The sequence below is a fragment of the Oncorhynchus tshawytscha genome, linkage group LG05 (genome assembly GCF_018296145.1).
Source record: "Oncorhynchus tshawytscha isolate Ot180627B linkage group LG05, Otsh_v2.0, whole genome shotgun sequence".
Taxonomy (NCBI): Eukaryota; Metazoa; Chordata; class Actinopteri; order Salmoniformes; family Salmonidae; genus Oncorhynchus; species Oncorhynchus tshawytscha.
Genome location: NC_056433.1, coordinates 33,911,824 through 33,917,823, shown reverse-complemented (window position 1 = coordinate 33,917,823; position 6,000 = coordinate 33,911,824). Strand labels below are relative to the sequence as shown.

At 43.5% G+C, this 6,000-nt stretch overlaps 1 protein-coding gene across 1 annotated transcript in view; it reads left to right on the top strand.

Moving 5' to 3' along the window:
- Window positions 1-5,075: 5,075 nt before the first annotated feature.
- Window positions 5,076-6,000, top strand: part of LOC112250527 (visinin-like protein 1) — a 58,116-nt gene continuing 57,191 nt past the window's right edge. The window contains exon 1 of the mRNA XM_024420749.2: window positions 5,076-5,396. The gene's annotated coding sequence lies outside the window, so the exon portion shown is untranslated. The remainder of the gene's footprint in view (window positions 5,397-6,000) is intronic.

Below are 6,000 nucleotides of genomic sequence, written 5' to 3'. Positions count from 1 at the left end.
TGTTGCTTCTTCCGGATGAATTCTCACCTGGCCCGTCACTGATCTCGAAAGACAAGCAGAGCTATTCCATGACCACGTCGAACCTCTCCTTCATTTCAAACTCTGGGAAGTCATGGGTTTCAGAGACTGGATGGATGTTGTTGTTAGAGGTGAAAGTGGGGGGTTTTGCCTGAGGGGGAGAATCAAACTTGAACATTCCATAGAGAAGAGTAGAAGTCTGGCCAGGCTTTTCTGGACTCACTGATGGAGTGGAGATTTGGGGTGGGATAAAGTCGGGGACAGGGACTTCATTTAACCTGTTTTTTCCACAGTTGAAAAAGCCCCCCTCAGCTTTCTCTTGGCGTTGGTCCTCTACTTCCTCTGATGTGTCCTTGTTAACGCTCTCCTGATGGCATAGTGCCACCAGCACTATGAAGTTGGAACTCAAGTTTGAAACGCTTCACTGGGCAAACTGCTGAGGAGAGGGCTGTGCTCCAGGTTATTGGTGTCAAGGGGAGAGAGCTGGATATTTTCGAACGTTTCAAACCCAAAGGGCACACAGTCAGACAGGATATGTGCCACAGATGGCATGACTGAGGCTGATCGGTCCTCCTCTCAGTCCCATACTGTGTCATCCTCTGGGTTTGAATCTGATCCTGGGACGACAGCATTGTTGGGTACTGAGGTGAAAGGGACAGCGTGATGGTTTTCAATCTTGAGAAGTGCTTCTGTTCTGTCATTGTGACCAAATGCAGGACCCACCTTGGCGGCCTGCAAGAGAACAGTTCCAGGTGTAGCTTCTACAGGAAGGTGGAGTGTTGGTAGGTTGTCAATTTTGCAGAGTTCTCTTTCAGCCCAGTTGTTGATCCACTCACCAGTCAATGCTCCTATTGATACCTGTGTTTACCATGTCACTTCTAGGTATCATTCCTAGAATGTTGATTCCACCGAATCAACATGCAGGTCAGTTTCTGTAACATTGTCACTATTTTCCACCGTTATTGCATCCAGAACTGCGCACTCAGATGGGAAAACAACAATCTCATGTGTCTTTAGGTAGTCGTGATTGGTAGGAACCTGGCCAGCTGGGTCCCATTCCTCACACGTGTGTTTTGCTGTGTCAGAACATGTTTCACATCCCTCTTCAGCATCAGAACTCTCTTCAGGGCCAGGAGTGCTGCTGAGAGGTGTCTCAATAATGGATCCCCGAGCTGTTCCACCGATGACTGACAGGTGTCCTCATATTCACATTTGAGTTAGGTTCCATTTTGAGCATCGAAATGACGAGCCCCAACGTCGCATTCCTGACATATTCCGCGGGCCTCAAGGGTAAATATTGTTTTTTTTTATGGTGGGTGGAGAGAAGACGTACTTTCTTCAACTGGTTGAGATGATCCAATGTCTGCAGTCCTATCAGAAGTTTCTAATGACACTCTGTCAACGTCACAGCAAACTGCATGTTCGGCTAAACTCGTTGTGATCATCATCAGTGGCTCTTGACTGAGGACAGTTGACACTGGCAGTTTCTGTGTTGTAATAATCCCCCAGTTCACACCAAGTTTCAGCTGTCACCATGCCAAAAGAGTGCCCCCACATCGCGTCACAGAGATCATTGTGCTTAAGAACCATATTGATCGCCCCATCACTCAGCATAGTACTGTCTAATACCGCATAACAAGTGGCCGAACCATCTACGTATTCAACTACCGTCTCAGCTGTGGCAGAGCTGTCATTATGCATTAATTCCTCCTTGTTAACTTGGGCGTTTCCTTCTCTATCACAAACCTTCTCTTTCACTTCTCCAATCTGGCTACACCCCCCTCCTGTAAAGACGTCTCTCTAATCACTGGGTATCTTTCTTACAGCATCTTTCTCATTGCTGATATTTTGATTATATCCATGTTCTTCCTCATTCTGAATCTGATGAGTGTTTTCACCTTCAGCAGAGACTATACTGAAGCCATGCTGTAAATGGCTGAATTCAGAGGCAGGCTTTCACAGGTGTAATCGGGTCCTTCAGAGCCGTCACTCACACTTGAGCTGTGGTCGGTTACTGGGTCGTGGCTGTCACCATTTTGTTCTGTCACTGCTGCTTTATCTGCTGAGGGACTGGTAGCGGTGCGAGTGCATTCAAGTGATTTCCCAGACTGATTGAAACCATGACTTGAGGATGTACCAGTTGATGTGTGCGAGACTTTTCTGACGCACACCCTGCTTCATCTCTAGGGTGAACGCTGTAGGAAGACGTGCCTGTTTGACTAACTGGATGCTGCTCTAGGCCTTGAGCGTCTACTTCTGTAACGTGAGGACCGACGACACACAACCCTGCACTTGCCTGATTATCTCTGAGAGCTCGACTCTCCTCTGTTCCCATTTCTTCACAATGAAATCCTGCCCATGTGTGTTTGAGCCATCTGTGTGTTTGACCCATCTGTGTGTTTGACATATTCAACTCCATATGTTGTATCGTCCCGAAGAATAGGTCTACACTGAAGTGACGTGAAACCGGCAATGTTCTGGAAACTCAACAGTTGTGGGATGTCGAAATTTGGATTTGCCACTGTGTTTGTTTGTTATTGTGCAATCTGTCCGTGGTCGTTTAGGAGACAAAGGAGCATCATCTTCCTCAAACGGAAAACAGCTATCTTGTGTGTGTTGATCCATTCCTTTATCATCCACTAAACCTAAAGCGAAGACAGATTTACCATCAACCCATGTTTTTACACTGAGAACACACATTGGATAAGACATGTTGTCTACAAAGAGTGTTTGGCTAAAGATGCATTTTCACATGAGAATCAAGCACCAATAGACTGACTACTGAGTTAATGATTTAAAAGCAACGGGAATATTTTGTAGCTTCTTATTTCAATATGGTTGATGATATACATATAGGCTGTGTTGGAATACTCATACTAACCGTACTATTTGTGATGTAAATTGAGTATAGAGTATGCTTATTGTTCATAGTATGGATATACATAGTTAGTATGCCAAAAGTTCAGTAGACAACAGATACATGTCTGTATCCTCAGTCATGTGAAATCCATCGAATAGGGCCTCATGAATTCATGTCAATTGACAAATTTATTTATATGAACGGTAACTCAGTAAAATCTTTGAAATTGTTGCATGTAGAATATATATTTTTGTTCAGTGTTGCTAGGAGACAGCTAATAGTATAGAACCAAAGACATACCCAGCTAACAACAAACGTTCACACACATTGAGAGAACGTTCTCTTTAGAGTCTCTTTTTGTCATTACCTAGTGTTTTTATAGGAATGTTCCAGTGATGTGCAAAGACTGCTTCCAAGAGACCATTCCCTTGATGCCAGATGCCAAACTTACTCCGAACATAGTCCCAGTCACTATTCACGTAACAACAATAAATTCTCCTCGACCACGCCCACAAATTGTGGAAAACCAACATTCTTTCCTATGGACCCCCATTGTAAAAGAGGCAACTTCGCTGTAGAGTTTTGCTATACCAAAAGAACAAAACATTCCAAAAAGCTGCTGTGTTATTCAATGTACATGTAGCCAGGTTTTTAAAAAAAAATCCTGATTTATGGTTCGCAATGCTCCCACATAGGGAATTAGAGCCTGCGAGAACAGCCCTGTGGCTTCAGGCTATTTGTTGTGGGAGAGTGGGAAATGTTTGGACGCGGTGCCCAAGTAGGCTAGACATAGCTTTGTGTTAGAAAAACATTTCAACACAGGTAAGACATTGAACTTCAATTGTAGGCTACATCGGGTTTATGAACAGCTGAGAAATAAGTATAACAACATTTATTTCACTCCACCCATGAAACACTGTTTAAGGAGGTGATGTTCCACCCAAATTCTGTATGCCATGGGCTCTCCAACCATTTTTTCCTGCAGCTACCCAGTGTTTAGTTTGGGAAACCGAGTGAAATCTGTTCGGGAACATTGATAGTTACATCAATTGTTCTGTGTGTGTTTGGTGGGACGTTGCTGGAACATTCTCCTAAGCCACAGAAAACTGGACACATTAATGTTCTTGCAACGTTCCCATGAAACGTGTCTGTGTCTAGGACAATAAGACCGTTAGTTCTGAGAACATGGTTACCATGTTTTGAGTACGTTCTATTTGACATTGAGGAAATGGCCTCTGGGAAAAATGTCTTGCACATCACGGGAACATTCCTATTAAACCTCTTAAGGGAGGTGTTCTCAAACATTGTGGGAATGTTTGTTGTTCGCTGGGATGGTGCCAAATTCATGAGCCGTTTTAGACAGATTCTCTAGCAAGGTCACTTGGCTTCTCAGACAACTTTGAGAAAGTACTAGCTAGCCTAGCAAGCTAACTTCAGCTAGCTCCGTCAAATTGGCCTACAAATAGTTACTGAACACTCTCTGTGTGGTGCTGATGCTGCTGCCACCAGCTGTTTGGCGCGAAACAAGCATGGGAGAGTGAAACTAGGTCCTTGGTTACACCAGATATGCCATGAGAACAGGATAGATAAGCAGCCCAAATGTTGGTAGCCTTTAAAAAAGAAAAGCATAAAGAAATGCTTAGTTAAATTATCACTTGTTCCAAGGTAAAAATCTGTCGTTCTGCCCCTGGTGCAAGGCAGTTAACCCACTGTTCCCCCACGTGGACGTCGATTGAGGCAGCTCCCCGCACCTCTCTGATTCAGAGGGGTTGGGTTAAATGCAGAAGACACATTTCAGTTGAAGGCATTCAGTTGTACAACTGACTAGGTATCCCCCTTTCCCTTTCCAATCAATTGCTGTTGTTTCTGTAGAAAGTAGGACTGGTTGGATAGCAATTGCTGGCAGATATATAATCACTATATGTTAGCAGATTGATTGCATGCCGTAGGCATTTTATATTCACAGCATAGCCTATATCTGTTGACAATGACCCTTGTAAGACTGTACATTTAATCCACATCAAAATCCACCTGCTCATTCTACTTCATAGTTCTGCATAACATAGGTGCAGCAGAAGGCTTGTTTCTTTCCTCATCTTGCGCAAACTCAAAAAGCACCCCACCAAAACAGTAGTCTTCTGCAATTATCAACCACTCTGTGTGAGGGAGACAGACAGATAGAGAGAGAGAGAGAGAGAGAGAGAGAGAGAGAGAGAGGGAGAGAGAGAAACAAAGAGAGATAGAAACAAAGAGGGAAAGAGAGAGTCGTGATGCACACGGTCTGACGCTGTGCTTCATTGTATCCTCAGCGAGTGTATTAGTGTGTGTAGACAGTCCTGCTTGCTTGTAGCATCCTCGGAACTGCATCAGTGAATTTCGACTAGGCTCATTTCTTCCCAAGGAAACCTCACCACAGGGGTCGACAGAAAAGTAAACGTTTGACTAATAGCGTCTCTGTCCGCACATAACCCACTCTGAAGAAGAGCGCAAAGCCCCATTGACTTCGCACTCTTTCAAGGTAAATATGTTTTCTTTATAATGGATAATAGTCAAATGCATTAGGGAAACCCTCCCTCTATTCCATTATGATTTGTATAGATACGCCATTCATTGCTAGACTCAACTGCATAATATGCAGTATAATGCATTTAACAATTAGGTTAGTTGTCTTTAAAAAAAAGTTGGAAATAAATAAAGACGTTTGCAGCATTAACATTGGGGAAGCATGCCCCATCTTCTGAGAATGCTAAATCATAATGGATCATCAGTACGACTACAAATCATAATTTTGTCATTTAGGCTATAGAAAACAGTTACGTCAGTTAGGGCACTTTGTGACCCAAACAAATAGCCTGATACTGTATGGGGAGGGAGTGGGTTAGCTTAGTCCACTGGTGGATATTTCAAAAACAAAAGTATCCGGAGTCCAACAAGAAAAAGGCTACATGTCAATAGTATCCAGTTTGAGGTGTGTGCGTTGTCGTTTTCATTCATTTGTCAAATGCAATATATGACTTTTTTTTTTTAAATGCAGCTGTAATATGACATTTTCCTCTCAGCTTTCCTCCACTGTGGTTCTGATGTGTTTAGGAGATGCTGCCCTGCGACTGGCAGGTCGGTAT